This window comes from Pyxicephalus adspersus, chromosome 5, assembly GCF_032062135.1.
Source record: "Pyxicephalus adspersus chromosome 5, UCB_Pads_2.0, whole genome shotgun sequence".
Classification (NCBI taxonomy): Eukaryota; Metazoa; Chordata; class Amphibia; order Anura; family Pyxicephalidae; genus Pyxicephalus; species Pyxicephalus adspersus.
This window is the reverse complement of record NC_092862.1, coordinates 40,024,073-40,042,306: the sequence shown is the minus strand read 5'-3', so window position 1 is coordinate 40,042,306 and position 18,234 is coordinate 40,024,073. Positions and strand designations below refer to the sequence as shown.

Here is an 18,234-nt window from a genome sequence, read left to right as displayed (position 1 = left end):
GAAATATGTTCAAACAAGGGTCTAGTAGACATCCTGAGTATGATAAAGTTTGAAACACAAAATCAGGTCAAAATAATAAACTGAATTTTTTAATAAACACATAAAAAACACAAAAACCTGTTAAAACAAGGATGCATAAATAAATCAATAATACTGAAACCTGTAATATAACTGTACAGTAGCAGACTTGGATTGGATTCAACTGTTTTGGAATGTATTGGATTCAATACAGTTATTTTGTATTGAATCCAATACAAAAAAGTTAGAAATTCCCACCATGCCCCCTCGCGACAGCTGCACACACTAAAGTCTCTCCTAGAGATAGCCAAAAAAGTAATTGGTGTTACTTAAATTGACCTAAGATGCACAAATTGCTCATTGCTCAAAGAACCCGTAGCAACCTCTGGAGGAACCCTGGTATAGAAACACAGCTCTAGAGACTCTGCTACAAAATATATCAATTATCCTGGTAGGTTTCATGAACACTTTCCAAGTGAGCATTTCCTCACCTTTCTTGCCCTGAGCAGTGTAGGTTAGGCCTACTGTTGCCCTGTTACCCCGTGCTGTTACAAAATATCATAGCAATAGTACCATAACTGTCTATAGTGCTCATGAATGGACGACACTGAATGGACACTGCATGCTATTCTGAACTTAACTGGCATTATTTTAAAAAAAGTGTCTGACTTTCATTCCCCGCTTGGCTACTTTGTACAGCAGGTGTTCACAAAATAAATCAATACAGGTTATCATGTACTGGTGCAATCCTGTAGTACACACAGTAGACATTTACATCTGGAATGATGCATCTATGCTTTGTGGTTAAAAGGAGAACACCTTGTAAAAAAATTACTTTAATGAAACTAGCACATGGTTTGTACATTCCATAATATATTAATTGCAATATTGTCCTGTGCAGTTTCTCCCTGTCTTCTGGGATTATTGCTCTATTTCTATTATACTGTTGAGACAACAGGATCTCCAGTAGGTGATGGAGTCAGAATCTTGTCAAAGGAATTTAGGTTTTTAGAAAGAGTATGCCATCTAATTCCAACCAACTGATGTCATTTTCTACATGTGCCACCCCATAATGGTTGTTGTTGAGCAAAATTACAAGTAAGGGCATTTAAAAAAAATGCACACGATGGACTCATCAGTTTTTGTTATCTGCAACCTTTGTATTATATAATGTCATAGGGGTTAAAAGCTACAAATGTGTGTTTTAATTTTTTAATGCCACTTCTGATCGGCATAGTGGTTGACTGTTTGTGTATATGAGATGAGAAAATAACCTGTAACATATTTTTAATGTTAAATATTTAGGAATGAATGAAAATGTAAGTATGCTCTCTGCACAAACTACCCTCCCATGAAAACAGGAAAAACACTGGGAGGGGAACATAGCTACAGTGAGTGATAACATGAAGCCTGCATCCTGCAGGACTCCAGATCCTTAATCTTGATCTTGAAGTAGGAAGCAATACTAAAAGCAGCTTGTTCATCTGTGTGACATAAAATACTTAATCCCTTAAAACCATTGTGTGCAATGTTTGTAGACATACAACAGGATCTAATAATCCCTGGCAGCCTACATTATGTGCAGCAAGCTGAAGACAGATTGATATAACTCTTTTAAAGTGATCTCTTTGTTGCTCCTTTTTTCCTTCTTTAAAGAATTTTGCAGAGGGAACTAATTCCCTGTATACATCCCAAGAAAAGGTAGTTCTCCACATTTCCTGAAAAGTTAAACCTTGCAGAAAGAACTTTTCTAGACTTTGTGTCTCTGCAGTGCGGTATCCAAAGAATTACTGCTGGATGTTTTTAATTATGCCACACGTAAAGGACTGAATACAACAACGTGTTTAATTCAAGCGTGAGGCTGGTTTATATGAGCTCTGTGTTCATTTAAAAAAAATAGACTGGCTGGCACTTGTTTTGCTGTGGTCTTTCTATGGCACCATAACATTATGGGAGAATTTCCCAGCCCCCTACCCTAAGGATGGGAGGTAATGCTGACGTCTGGGAAAGGAAATAGCTAATAAAACCAAAAACTCTGCGGCTCTCTGGAGCCAGTGATGCTGAGATCTGGTTAATTGCACAGAATTCAAAGATCTGGGGTGCACTTGCCAAACCTAAAATATAATATTGAGTTTCACCTTGTAAGCTTCTTCATCCTAGTACGCTACATTGCTGCCGTATATTCCCTTCTACCGGCTTAGCACAGGGTTTGAATTAAGAGGGAAGCTGATCAGTCTTTGATTGCTACTTAGTACATAGCATCCTGAGCAGCCCAACAGTTCGTGCCTGCTCTCATGGACTATAAAATGAAGCCTGTTTTGCCTTGGGTTTGATGTGTTTGCTTTGAAATGATTCAAATCAGATTTGACAAAATCCACCGTAATATGCTGTATAACCCGCACTGGTTTTGTCTTACAAATTCTTTCCCCATTCATGCTGGGAACAAGATAACTTTGGATCAGGTTTGCCAGCCTTAAATGGGCAGTGTTTTGTACAGAAAAATTCAATTCTAGGTAGGTGGTGACAGATGTGAGTCACAGCAACCCCAAGGCTGCCAACATAAAATAAAAATATATATAATTATAGCATAAACTGCACATTAGATACAGTTCTGTATTTACATATAGTTATTTATTTGATTTATATCTGTTTTTATAGCATATAATCCAGTTTTGCTATGTCTTGGAAACATACATTTGTGAGGTTTTATATAACTTTAGAAGTGCCTGCTGGTAACAAACATGACCATCGCAGTCATACCCTCAGCAACATCACTGTGCTATGTGACAATGTATTTTCTTGCCTGAAATCGGTGCCTTCACATTTTATCTCAGTGTAACGTTCAGATTATCTTCTTTTATGCACGATTATTTTGAACGATCGTATTGTGCACAATTCTGTACATGTTGAAACAATACGACCATTCAAACATAATCAACCACATGCTAGATACGATCGTTTGAACGATGCAGAAAGGAGAAAGTGTATTGCAGAACCATCCACGTTCACTGAACGACTGTACACACAATAGATAGTGAACGATTGTCGCTCAATCAGATCCGCCGGGACAGTCGTTCGTTTCCAGCAACAATCCTCGTTCGTCGGCGACGTTGTGCACTTTTTTTTTTAACAATTATCAGACGATCAATCCTTAGTCGTTCGTTTCCAAAGATAATTATTGCAAGTGTGTACACAGCTTAATTGCAGGATGGGGTGATAATTCTAGAATAAACAAAAGTTTATGGACTAGCTACCTGAGAATAGGCAAAATGCATAGATACATACCCAGTGATCAATTCATTTTTACCGCCATCTGAATCTGTATATATTATCTGTCCAATGTAACGTCAGGTTGCAAAGGGGCCTAGACTATAGAACTCTCTGCACTTGCAGCAGGATTTGGAGGATATTGCTCACTGTTCCTGTGAATACCTACGGTTCACTAATGTGGATAAAGTCAGATCTGTAGCCTGTTACGGATCCATTCTCATGGCAATAAATCTAAGAAACATGAGAGCTTTCTGCCATGGGAGGTTTGATGATTCATACCAAAGCTAACAAGAAATAACCAAATCAAACCTTTAGGTTAATACTTTTTAATTGGATTAGGCTGATCTACAGCCAGTAGATATCATGAATAAAACCAACCAGCTTTTTTTTTAAACAGAAAAAAGTAAATTGGTTTAAAAATAACACTTCCCCACAATGTCAGCAGCCTAGGGGCAAAAGGAAATTAAGTATTTGCAGCTGGTGAGGGGAGCAGATAAGTAACCTGTTGTTTAGTCCATCTCTTGCCTTGGACATCTTTTTTTTATAATGACCATTTACAAAGGTTATAGTCAGTTTGCCAAAAAAATTCCCCTAAACAGCAATAGCGATTCACTGACTGTCACATTTGTTAAAATCGCCACTATTAGGAAGATCATTCTTTTACAAATGTATTTATCTTTTTTCAAAAAAAAAAAATTATTGGCCCACGGAAATTAAAAATATGAATTTGGTGACTCGTGAGGTCCGAAGGTTTGGCGACCACTGGTTCAGGTTGCACATAAATGTTCTGATACTTGCACTGTATTCTGGAAAACTAGAAATTTAGAAGAATTTAGGCTGATGTTTTGAGACATAAACCCTTTTATGGCATGTTGTCAGCATGGCGAGGTAGGAAGGGGGACACCTGCATATTTATAGACTTTCATCTATAAAAGTATCAGCCCAAAAATGATTGACCCATATAATCTGGTGGAAAAAAATAGAGCATAGAGCAGATTAGTCTACAATAGAATAGGAATAGGAGGGTTCTCTCATTCTTGGTAACATGCAGGGGAGTTGCAGATGTTTTTTTGTGCAAGCTAGCAAGTATAATGTAACCCCAGTGAGTGCATTGTTCAGCACTGACATGGTCCCTCCAGACTGTGAATCATCCCCATTGCTCATTGCAGTTGGTCAACTCTGCATACCTGTTAGCACCTGAGGAATCCGATTAATCCTTACACAGTCCAGTCACAGTTCAGAAATAATATCTTCTGGCATTTAGGACAGTCTGCAGACTGTTCTAGCACAAAGCAGGCAAATACTAGACCAGCAATACCATTTGTTTGTTTGTAGAACTTTTCAAGTCATATTAGCATTTTCATTTCATGCTACAGGCAGATGTCAAGGTACGTGACCTTTTACGGAAGAGTATGGATTCTCTGCTTCCACTTGGTCAGGTACAGTCTTTGAGCTGTCAATATCTTGTTAGCTTTTATTTTTTTCGTGCATCCAGGTTTTCACCCTGAATCTATACACAGGTACATCAAGTCTAAACCTTCTGTTCTTCTCAGGCAATAAGAAAAACATGGTCTTCAGATAATTAACATTTAGGATTAGTTTATTTAATCCACAGAAATAAAAAGTATAAAAGTGTGATATTCTTAACAGGCAGATTACAATTCAATTTAAAAAATGTTAGTTTATATCTATGACTTCAAAGAAGTGGGGATAAGCATCCCTCTACTAAAGCTACGTACACACTTCCAATTATTATCGTCGGAAAACGAACGACGAACGTTCCTGCACGATATATATGAACGATCGTATAGCACCGATACTGCACATAGAGGTAACGACACGATCGTTCGTAGATATTGTACACACAATAGATACGATCGTTTAAGCGATAGAGGAACTATGTGCACGACAGGAAAGTGAACGGACGTTCGTTCATCACGCATGCTCTGAACATGGACGATCAACGAACGACCGTACACACGAACGATGTTCAACGATCGTCGTCCAATCCGATCCGCCGGTCCGGTCGTTCGTTTCCAGCGACTTTCCTCGTTCGTCGGCGTCGTTGGTTACTTTTTTACGAACAATTTTTTGCCCAATCGATCGTTCGTCGTTCGATTGGAACGATAAAAATTGGAAGTGTGTACGCACCTTAAGACTACCAGATTTGCTGAAAACAACAATAGCCCACTAATGATCTTTTCTTATATTAAGCAGCAAATTGGCATCCCTCTCCAATAGGGGTAAATCCACCAGCTGAACTTTCAAATCAGGGTGACAATATATAAGGCTGTACAAGCTAATTGTATTAAAATATGTGGGCAGAGCAATTGATTTAGATAACCTTACACCTGTATTTGAAGCTCTGATAGTGTACATGCACTAGTGGGGGTAGGTGCATAGACAGCACAGAATGGTCAGGTTGAGTTCATCTTCTGTCAGTATGCAGAACTGTGACTCTCTAGATAAATAACTAAAGGTTTATGGGAAAACACAGTTATATTGCATTCAAGCAATTGGCAGAATCAAGAACTGGCTGAAATAAAAAAAAATATGCAACTGGTTGAGAAGCTTTTTGAATGGAGTGTCTGTTTGATTACTCACAGGGAATGAATCCGTCAGGTTTTTTTTACAGCTGGGATCGTATACATTATTGCTGATTACAAATGTACAGTGATCTGCCAAAACCTTTACGTCAAACGCCTATCTATTCACCAGTGCTTGGACAATTTATATGTATACAGTGTACAGGTGTTAAATACATAGAAAGCTGTATTATCTGTAATGTCCATTTAGCTATTAAAGTTTTGCAAAGCCCAGTTTTATTTCTTCCACCAATTTTGTAATATTTGTCTTAAACACCTACATAATTAAAGCTTCAAAAAGTAAGTGCAATGGAAATGCATAATTACAATCCAAATGTAATTCAAGGCGAAAGCAATCTTTTGTACCAGTCATCAGAATGAAGAGAACAAACAAGTTCTTGTGACTACAGTTACCTTTTCCTAAGGACAAGTATTTCATATTTTTCGTTAACCACATTCAGTCACATGCATAAAAGGAATTCAGGTGTATAAGTAGCAATGGGAATATCACTCCTTACTAAAAAGAATATACTTATATGACCTTTAAATATTGGGTCTTTCCATGGTAGGTTACTGGTCTGTTCTTTAGAATATTTTTTTTGACTCTGACAGAAACTTTAGATTGAAAGAAAATCCTTTCAAACAGATATATGGGTGAATATATAGTTGTTGGCCTGATTGTGGTTTTACTCTGTCATTGGTAACAATCTAGAGAACAACATGCAGGTCTCAAGTAACCCCTGCTAAAACCAATTCATCAAAGGTCACCAGGAAAAATGCCTTTTACATGGGTGGTCTGTTGGAAGGATATGCCCCTTACAATGGCGATCCAAATGCCACCCCTACAGACAGCTGAAGAGATCTCATCGTACTACTGGCTTTGCCAAGTAACATAGGCTTGGCAAGCAGACACCATTGGTCACAGTTCTTACCCCTTAGCACCCCTGGAGGAAACATATTTGAAAATGGCTGGTAACAAGTGTCCTTGCTACCATCTATATCCCTTTTATAATGTTTTTATCCTCTTTGTTTTGTAAAAAGCAAAAGCTCAAAGATTCATATTCATGAAAACTAAAGCAGAGCTTGCAGATGGACTTGATGGCTTTTGGTTTACCACAGCAAGATTCCAAGGCAATGAGGTGGTGTTTACAAAGATGAAAGGATATTGAAATGGTTAGGAAACAGGTGTCCCAAAATTAATGGAGGCTTACGAAATATATAGGTATACCTGCTGTGAATCTCTGTAGGTAGCACAGGGCTAAGCATGGCTATGAAATAGTTCAAACATGTACTATACTATTTTTTCATCAAACCTTTTGTAAATATCAGAACTATGTTGGTAGAATAGTTTGTAAAGGAGACCGAAGCAAAAAGTCTTTTGGTTACTACTGAAGTTGTAAAGATGCTTCCATTCTTTACAATTACAACCAAGTCAACTGGTTCCTTTCTATCAGTACAAAAATAAATAAATAGAAATAATCTAATTTGCTAGTATAAGCAACAAATATCAGTCTTATAGGAGGCATTTTGATAAATGTAGTTGACCATGGAAAAAGTCCTGTCCTCTATGTAGCATTATGCCGTTCTGATATAATTAAGATATTTATAATAATATTGATGGACTGGAGACTGCAGCTGCAAGCGCAGGAGAAGATCACCAAATAAGGAGCAGCCATTGACTTACTATATCCTGCCATGTTAAAATCATGACATCAACAGACATGAAAAATAATACACACACACAAACATGAGCAGAAAACAAGTCTGCACCCGTGCACACAATAGCTGGAAAACAGGAGTGCAGTGGTGTTTTCCTCTGTCAGTTGGTCAATGTATTTTGTAAGCACTTCCATCCTGTCAAGTCCCTGGTTGGTCTCCACCTGCTATGCCGGCTCTGGAGGCAGTGCTGACCTAGCCTCTCCCTCATTTCACTGGCGCCAGCTCCTTGATGGGCCTTGCACTTTGATTATTTGTGTTAACAGTTAATTTAGCACCATAGACACGTGTGCCAAAGCTGCTTCTACTTCCTCCAGCCTTCCAACAAAATGGGACTTTTATGAGTTACCTTTAACAGCCCCGTCTCTTCCATCCCCCTCCTCCTCTGCAGCTGTAATCTTTTCTACATCTTGCAGGAAGAGAGCTATTTCTGGCAATGCAGCCCCTAACATTCACACCAGTCAGCCTGATCTAAAAAAGATTTATAGATTTAGGGTCATGCAGTACAGAGACGCTTTCCTGCTGAGAATTTTCTCTTGGGCCTTGTGGATTATGTCCATATTTATTTATTTCTCATTAGGCGTATTTGTTATTAAGTTACTATTCAGACTACAAATTCCTCTAATATATGCAAGAATGTCATGCTCTTGTTTGAATAGCTGTATTGATACAGTGTAATTTAAAACACAAAAATACAGTATATATAGCAGACAAAACAGCCAATAACAGCAAATAATTGGCATGTCCAAAGTCCATACATATGTATTTACTGCAAAATATTTATTCTTTCCTATCTATGTAATGTCATAAATGTCACGTGAAACAGCAATCATCTGAATACTTTATACTATAGTGTTTAAATATACTTTGATATTCTTTAGATGATTTGAACATAAATAGCAGTAGCATATAACTGTTTACAATCACATCAAATACATTTATGCTTTATTGTGTTTTACGTTGATTTAATATCACAAAAGCATCAGACAGAATGTCTAGAACACCCAAAACCTATAAAACTGTAAACTTCCTACCAGTTATGACACATCACTTATGATGTCTTTTTTGGACCTGCTTTATAGATATCTCCTAATTACATAAAGGAAACATACTCAGATAGAGGTATAGGTTGCCATTCCTGACCTTTCCATCTGGAAACGTAAGTTTTTATCCAATTGTCATGGTGATTCATTAGATTTAGTAATTTCTAAGCTGCTAACCTGGAGTCAGTAAGTACAGTTTGACTTAATTCTGGGAACATTTACCTGTGCAAGTTCAGTAATATTGCTAGAGACTGTCAGGCACTTAGCATTTGGGAGGTCGGCACAGATTTTTTTTTTTCAAGTTTGCTATACAACTGCTATACAATCCTGTTTTTTTACTTATTAAATATAATTTTTCCATATGTGACCAGGCATGTAAAAAAAAATCCAAAATCTCAACCAAGCAACAGTACTGTTTACCACAATACTTTCTTTTCCTTTTCTACTGTAATTAGCATATTCAGCAAATGTTCTAAGTCTTCTTCACTTGAAATCTTTATACCCAAAGAATGTTTCTTAACCTGGATTTTTATTCACCTTGTCTCTGTTCTCAGTGAGTACTAGGGCTAGTATGATACATTAGAGCATGCCCCTTAGTGGGTGCTAGTGATAGGGCTACCCACAGTACCAAAATGCACCCAAAAATATTCAAGCATTATTTTTTGTAGGACATCATACTGCAAAGTATGCTCACTGACAAAGAGCATTGGGTGCTATTAAAAATGAATGGCATAGCCATGTACATCAGAGCAACATCCACCTTTGGGTAGATGCTTTGTGAGGACCTTTTGTTTCCTAGGCTGGGAATCAAAGAGAAATCTTCCAATTTGGACAGGGGAAAAAACAAATAAAATTCCTCTCTGCAGAAAAAGAAAAATGGAATTGGAATAATAATAATCCCCATTATCCTATTACCACAGGAAGTGAGGGGAATTCTTCCTATGGGGCACAGATAGCAACAAAATGCTATCGCAGGTTTTGTTTATAATATTTAAAATGTAAATTTTTTTTTTTGTTTTGGAAGAAAATAAAATGGGTTTTTATTTTTGAAGGTAAATCCACCCTAGCAGTGAGGCTCCCTATGCCCTTCAAGGATTGATCACTCATTTTAAGGCACTCTTACATACTCAATATCCCATGTTACTGAGGCAGACAGCATTCTTTCCCCAAACTCTCTGGGTTGTGGGCCAAGCCCCAGCTGTCCTAGTTTTGCATTGTACCTGATAATATTGGAGTGTCATGTGCCAAAATAAAGTGGTTTCTGGGGACCAATCATGCAACTAGGAGAAAATCTAAAGGAGAGAAGGATAAATAAAAGGGCTTTAAATTGTGTCCTGTATGAAACTGAGCATTTAGTCCTTGCAGTATGAAGAGGGAGTGTAAACAATTTCAATATTTTCCCACAGTTCTGCTTTAATAATATGTTTGGTTTAAGAACCTACATTATGTGGTGTATAAACCAGGGAAGGTATAAGAGCAGTAAAATAGGGTTAAATTGCCAGTTGCCTTCATCAGTATTCATTTCTCATAGTCTGAAAATTCAGAGGTTTTCCCTCCAACAAATGAGGAGAATATATTGGTCAGAAATAAAATAAACTACACCATGACTTATACATAATGACCACAAAACTGCTGGCTTAATCGAAAAGTTCCCAGCCAACCTGAAAATAATTCTCATAAACTTGCCTAATATATGATTACAACTCCTGTGGCTTTTCCAGGAACACTTCCCATGCTGTATCTCAAGGCAGTGCATTCCTTGGAAAAATCTATTCCATCTACAAGCAGTTTATGGAGCTTTTAAAGTAGCTCAAATTGTTTTTATAGCTACGTTAAGCTTTCTGTTAAGTTGGAAAGCGAGCGCAACGTGAACATAGGTTTTTTTTTCCCTAGCTTGTGATTTATATATAGATGTTGGACACCTGATAGGAATTTGCTTTTTTGAGACACAGAAACCCATTTGTTGGCTTATTCTTTTTCATCGACTGCCAATCGTACAAGCTTTAACAAAACTGCAGTGATTACGAGATCTACCCGGGTTTCCATCACTCCCACAATGCTTTATTTAAGGGCTATCCAACTCCAGCCCTCGAGGGCCTAGGATCCGCCTGCATTTTTAAAATGTAAATATAGTGCGGTGTAGTTATATAAAGAGTCCGAAAATTACTTATTAAATCTTTTTAAATCCTAGTTTGTATGAATGTAACCTCCATGACTGCATATCCTTCTTCTAGTTTATTGTGTAGTGATGACAGTTGGGATTTTGGTAAAAAAGTAAAATATCAACTGCCAAAATTTTTCAGCACTTTGGTATGTGTTAGAGAGTTGATTTTTGTCACATGTATAGTCTAAATAGAAGTGCAGATAAAAACTATATACAGTACAATGCCATAGTACATTCATTTAAACTAATACTTGTAATTTTGTTTTTCATAGAGCTTCCTATGTCCTTCCAACTTAACTCACTGGTCCAGCATCACCCCATTGATAAAATTCTCCCAGAACTTCCCTTTCTTGTAAACTTTTTAACCACAATGCCACCTATTAGTGCCTGAAACAACATAATACTTTATCAACTTTATACAATAATACAATTTATTTCAAGGAAATGCTTTGACTGTGAATGTTATGTTTGCCGTTCATTATAAAACATACTAGTAAAATAATGCCTCCCTCCCCTATTATCAGTATATGGATCCTTGTAAGAAAAAACAGCAGTGTCATCACATCACACATAGTTGGATATATTGATATAGGAAGTGGATTCAGGGGGCTAGGAGTGGGGTAGTAATGGAAGGAGAGTTTTGGAAAGGCTGGAAGGATGTTGTGGAGAGGTAAGAAGACTCAAACAAGTGCTGAGGGGATGTAGGTGAATGCAATGCTATAGATATAGTATACAGAGACATGCTGTGGTTAGGAAGTAGTGTAGAGAGATAGCATTACATCTGGATCTAGCTCATTTATTATTTGTTAGCAAATATTTTCAAACCTGGACCGGATTCCATTCCTCGTCTGCTGGATCACCCAGGTTTACCATTGAAAACCCAGTCTAGGAGAGCTTTAATAAATCAGGCTCAAGGATCTAGAAGACAGAATTTGTGGTATGACATTTTAATGTAGTGCAGAACTGAAATGCTTTGCTTGATGGCTGCCTTACTTGATAACATTTAGGTTCACTTATTTAGGAAATATATATAGTCCACTGTCATTGCCATTGTGCAAATTCAGACCCCACAATGGAATGTATAGTGCATCTAACACAATATAACACACGCTTTGCCTTAAATCTAATTATCCATAGGATAATATGAATATTTGTAAAATTTTAGTGTACTAATAAAATTGACAAGACCAATATTATTTGCTAGGTTCTTACAGGTTTACATGGCCAAAGGCAACTCCATAGAAATTAGTGGTGTCTTCACTAACAGGAGGGGTCCAAATGTATTTGGAGAGCTAATTTATGAAATACCATTTTTTTTAGGACTCTTGAAGAATGTGTTAGTCTTTCTTGCCTAAATGTTGTGTAACATTTTATTTGATTTATTTGATTAATTATCAATCAGTTAATAATTTCAAAATAAACGTAGTACTCAAGGCATATTATTTCCTCAAAGAAGGCAGTCATTCTTAGCTAGGGTTACTCCATTTGTTTTTGGGGGTTCCTTAAGTTAGAATTGATTGACCTCTCATCTGATGGTGTCCACATAGTACCGGGTTCAGTACAATTTCACAGAGCCAGTATTATTTTCACTAACACTGCAAAAGATATTCCCTCCCAATTATGACTATAATGGAGGCATCCTTCCCACCAACCTTCAAATAATTAATTTTAGTTCCCAGACACTATTTCAACTGAGCTTATTGATAAATGTGTAGTAACTTAGGCTGTGTGGGTTACATTTGAGTACTTAGATACATATCAACAACCTAAGGGTAGAAATGTATTGTTTTTATTTTTTTTCAATAGCACCAGTAGATCAGGAAATTGTTTTATACTCTTAACCTTTACAGTTTTATTTCGCCTGGTAATGTTCTTCCCCTCACCTACCCCCCTTATTTTCTTTTTCCATGTGGTATACTGTGATTTCTTTATTGAATTAGTGATATTGTAACCATTTCACTAGTTTGCTGTCTCTTGGTTTATATGTAATACTTCTTTCTTCATTTAAAATTATATTATAATTATATGGGACACCACATCACAAACACAGCAACCATTTGTACACTGTGGTGCGCTGAGATGAGTAAAACAAATGTTGTAGGTGCAATTAAACCTGCATTGTAATACGTATCCAGTTCATGCATAAGTCATGATCTGTCTTAATAAAGGCCCATCGATATGAAAAGTACTAAAAAATGTATTTGCAACTACCTGTAATATATCACTGTGAATTTTTATGAATACGTTATTTTTCAAATAGGTACCTTATTAGGTGTTTAGCTGAAACAATCTGTCCAGACTTTAAATACTAAAGGAATGCTGCTAGAGACATGCACTGGCCACAATGGTGAGATCATGGCTATGTGACCTTTGTAGAGGCCACAAAAACGGTGGAAAAACTGGTATAAATATGTCATACATTCCTAAGCTGTAAGGTTTATGGAAAAGGAATAAAGCTAACTTGATAGTCCATTTCCACATATCTTTAGAATATTGTTTTTCATTGAGTTTAATTCATACAAGGCACACATTTAATGAGAAACATGGGCTATATTTACAAGGGTGTCTCACACAATAGATCAACCTATTTATTACCTAAAGAAAAGATTCAGCTAAAGAAAAAAAAACATTATATATATTTAATGTTATAGCTAAAAATAACAAGGAATGCAGAGAGTACCTAAGAATAGGACGTGTAGTTTGTTGATTTTTCAAAATTTTGGCTGGTGTGGATAGTTTATTTTTCATGGTGTCGATATTGTGTAAAAGACAGTGTTCCTCTGCCCTTTTGCTTATTTTATCTCCAAAAACAAATCATTTATTCTAGTTGCACTTTTTTCTATTTCCTTCATGATAGAATCTTTTGTTTTCACTTGCTATGTCTCTGGTTTCCAAGAATTTGACTCTTTGCTGCTTGCGGAGACACTGGGTTCAGTTGGTCTGCTGTGGCTAGTACACAGCTCAAGGTCGAGGATTCCCTCCTTTTCCTTCCCACTATTGTCCTGCATCCTGCAGGTTCTATTCCTTACACCAGTACTTGTGTCGTGACTGAGGAGACTGGCACCAGGCACACTCTACTATCTCTGTGACAGCTGCTGAGCACTTGCCAAATTCTAATTACAATAGGGTGACCTCAGAGCATTGCAAAGAAAGGAACCTTAAAAGAAATGATACACTTGTAGTCATAATATTTTTAAGTGACTACAATGCCATAAATGTTTGAATTCCTGTATGTGTCTTGTTTAAAATAAAGACATGGAATAAGGTATATGGGAAAATCTGTAGTATGACTACTATTAACTGTAACAGCAACAGGTGCAGTATGGAATAAAGGTTGGATGACCCTATACAAGTCTGTGAGGATGTAGCTGGTGGAGCTGCAAATTCAGGTGAGTTAGAAATAAGTTGAGTAGTTTAGGTCAGTAGAACTCGGTATAGTGAATAAGTGTATTTTTTTAATGGTATGGATTTAGGTGTTAGTAGGGACCTGCAGCAGGTGTATTAAACAGTCTAACTTTTAAAACAACTACTTGGTGGTTCTAGTGCCTAAATAATGTTTACTTGCCTAAATAATGGTAAGTTATGTTACTGGTGCCAACTTGCTAGTCAACCACTTTACCAAGGACTTCCTGCAGATTGATGCATTGCAACAGTATATTAAACAAGATTTTGCAGCATTTCAAATGGCAAGGAAGAAGCTTTTTTTAAGAAAAAATGGCAGCAACATTTTAAAGTTGGCATTAAAGTTGTTTTATACATCATGGGAAAAATGTCCAAGGTTAGGGTACGTCTTACAATAGATAGGGAAAAGTTAACATACTATACATATATGCCAACAAAACACTAACAGGGAAATATGGTGGGCACACCTGTATAGCTTGGTTCTTTCAAGCCACTCTCAGTATTGACTTACATTAGACAGCAGCAAAGCTGGGGCAGGATTTTGATCATTTCTCTGATACAGAATCTGCAATACAGCAATATCGCATATTTAATGTATAAACTTTTTTTTCTAAATATTGATTATACCTTGAAATAGGACTTTTGAACAATGCTACCTATACGTGGTGAAATAAATAAAACTTGGAAAGAATTTTGCTGTCTCAGTCCTAACTACTGGTAGCAGGGATGGTCCCTTACTAGCAGTCTGGAAAAACAAACTGAACCACAGTGGAGACATTGGCCCTGATTTATTAAAGTTCTCCAAGGCTGGAGAGAATACACTTTCATCAGTGAAGCTGAGTGATTAAGCACACCTGGATTGGATTTCCTAAAATCAAGCTAGTTGTTAGCAAATGTTTTCAATCCTGGTCCAGATCCATTCCATGTTTGCTGGATCACCCAGCTTCACTGATGAAAGTGTATTCTCTCCAGCCTTGGAGAACTTTATTAAATCAGGACCATTGGGTCTAATTTAATATCTTTCTTTTTTCTCCAAGACTGGAAAAGATAGACTATTATGGGAGAACCTAGTGATGTAGCAAACCTGGAATGGATCTGCTCAAGGCTTGAAAACATGTTTAAACTAATAGCAAATGAATTTTTAGAAATCCATTCCAGGTTTGCTATATCACTCAGGTTCACCCATGATGGTCTATCTTCCTCAGTCCTGAAGGGATTTAATAAATCAAGCCCATTACTATAAACATCATACAAAAAATATATATTTTTAATTTAGTAACTCTAGTTTCAAAACCAATATGAATGCTTCAGGTCAAAAAAGGAAATTGCAAGAGAAATGTATTTCCTGTTTTGCATTCACAATGAATAAATCCTAGAAAAAAGAATTTGAACCCTGAACTCTTTCAGTAATACGGGGGAACATGACGTTTCTAATTTATTTTACTGTAAGAAGAATATTACAGTGAAGCAATATTAAACACATACTACCCTCTCACATTGCTGATTTCTATAACCCTAGATCATCTTGTACAGTAAGTGATGTATTTCAGATTGGCGGCTGCTAGTTGTCACCTAATTAGGCATAACTACATTTGCACTGAGAATAGGGAACAGAAATGACCTTTGGCAGCACAGAGTCTCATTTTGAGAAAGAACAGTATTGCTGCCTAATATTTGTATGGAGGTGAAATTCATCTTGAGCAGTACATGTTTTTTCAATGAGACTATCAGCTGAACCGCAGTGGAATGTCCCTGGAGAGTAAAATAGGACACTTCCCAATAGACTTGTTTGTTCATTAGCATGCTAAATACATTCCCCAACATCTGCCTTCTATAAAAGCTTTCACATTATTTCCCACCAGTTTGTGTAGGAAATGTCAAATGATTTTAAAATGGACAATACAAACGTGAAGCACTCCAATGTACAGACCCAGTTCCACATTTTTATGCATTTTTTTATACATACTGGAATTATATAGATATTATAAAAATAGATATAATAGTAATGTACAAACTTCTGATTTGTTTCAGATTTTCCCAGAAATAGACCTACTACAGAGTCCAGTGTAACTGCTACAGGTGCCAGAAAGAGAACCAAACACCTGTAGCTGCTGCATGTGCTGGAAAGGAGAAGTTACAGCTTTGAATATGGTAATTTAAAAATGTTATGTCTAATAGCCCAAAAATGTTTTCGGTAATACGGGTAAGTTGAATACCCCCATAAAAGAATAAGCAAACCATAAACCTTGAAGTTGGGATGAGCACTGCATTGTGATTTGTTATATGTACCTTAAAACAAAAGAACAAAATTGGCAAATACATATTTTTTAATATGTAAATGTGCACGTTTATTAAATACTAAAATTTCTGTATTAGCCCAGTTGGTTGCCCTTTAGATAATTCTTAATAGATAGTGTTGGTTATTAATAATTCAAACAGTAACCCCCACAAAACTACATGTAAAAAAATCATAGGTGTGAAGTCAGCCTAAGCAACATTTCATCTAATTTCATGAAGAGGCATATGCTGCTGTAATTCAAATGTTCATAACTGGGGCATCTATACCTCTTGGGGACATGAAAGCCAAATGACATGGCCCTAGCACTTGCTGTCTAAATATATTAAACATGTGAAAAGTGGAGAAATCAACTTAGTGTGTCCTATAACATGCAAGTAATTGTCATTAACTGTACAATGATTCCAACACTGTTACTGTTTTTAGATAAAGAAATACAATCTAGTTTTTTACATATAATAACCTATAACGCAGGTTGTGTTTTACTTCTTACTCCACGTTTTTCTGACATTTTATGAATCTTGCTAGTACAGATGATATTTTATGGAAGAACAGAGGAATAGTTTACTGGTCTATGAGAAAACAGAGAGGCAGCACCAAAGGAATGAATGTTCATAGGGATAAAAGGAAGATTGCCATGGATAAAAAACGCCTGTACAGCCATTCTGACCTTATCTTAAAAGTACTTGATGTCTGGCTCTTAGGCTGATCATCAGTTTTAATTACACACAATTACAATTGGTGTTCAAAAAAAAGAGAAAAAAAATAAGGCAGTTCATATTTCAAAAACTCTCAGCCTACTAATATGTTATCTGGCTGGTGATTTATTAATTTAACTAATTATAAACATTGGAGAAAAGATATTTTTATTGTAGTGACCAATAAGGCACAAGTAAAAAAAATAAAATTAAAACAAATAGTTAAAACAAAAATATGGGCTCCTTTATAAAGCAGGGAATCTGGCATTCCTTCAAACATTCCAAGGTGGGAATCAATTACTGCCATTGAAACACATGGACATAGAAGATTCACATGAGGGAATGTTTTAGGGAATGTCTGATTCCCTGTTTTAAAAATAGACACCTATGGGCAACAATTATGGTATTACTTTCACTTTTAAAAAAGAACTCGTTATGTAGAAGATCACCATCAGATCCAGAGATCTAGCTTATTGCAAGGGGATTCAGCACAAGTATTCTCTTTAAACAGTCACAAGTGCTAAGAACCCCTGAATATATGGACACAAAAATATTTAAAACAGAAAATGCTGCTGAGACAACATTTCAAGCTTGATACAGACACTTGTATCAATACTTGTGAGATCCAACAATATTTTCTTAATATTCAAAACTTTTTAGGAGCACAGACATATGTGGAATATTAATTTTTCTTTGTGGAAGTGCAAAAGTTCCTTTTTATAGGACTTGTCATGATTAACAAAGCTCAACAAAGCAGTTCAAAAGTAGTAATATAAAAAGTGGAGAAGGTGTTAGAAGCAGGAGTGTGGTTGTAAAAAAAAAGGGGACATGGTACTTGCCATGATTTGCCCGCCCCACTACACCCCTGCCTATGTGACACTCAAAGGGGAAGAAACTTCCAGAGTGACGTCATAATACCAGAACCCACCCACTCTCCCATCGCAGGTCTGAGCCTGCAATGGGAGAGTGGGTGGGTTGTGTTTAGAGAGACAACCTGCCCACCGCCATATGAGAGACGTAGTGCTCATATGTTCCAAACAAC

The 18,234-nt window shown here is 36.6% G+C and overlaps 1 long non-coding RNA gene across 2 annotated transcripts in view; it reads left to right on the top strand.

The window, feature by feature from the left end:
• Positions 1 to 18,234, top strand: part of LOC140331981 (uncharacterized) — a 39,191-nt gene that overhangs the window by 485 nt on the left and 20,472 nt on the right. The window contains exons 1-2 of one of the 2 annotated variants that reach the window (XR_011921002.1): positions 14,069 to 14,185; positions 16,230 to 16,349. This is a non-coding gene — a long non-coding RNA (uncharacterized lncRNA). Of the gene's footprint in view, positions 1 to 14,068; positions 14,186 to 16,229; positions 16,350 to 18,234 lie in introns of those variants that run through there. The other variant, XR_011921001.1, reaches the window with a different exon arrangement.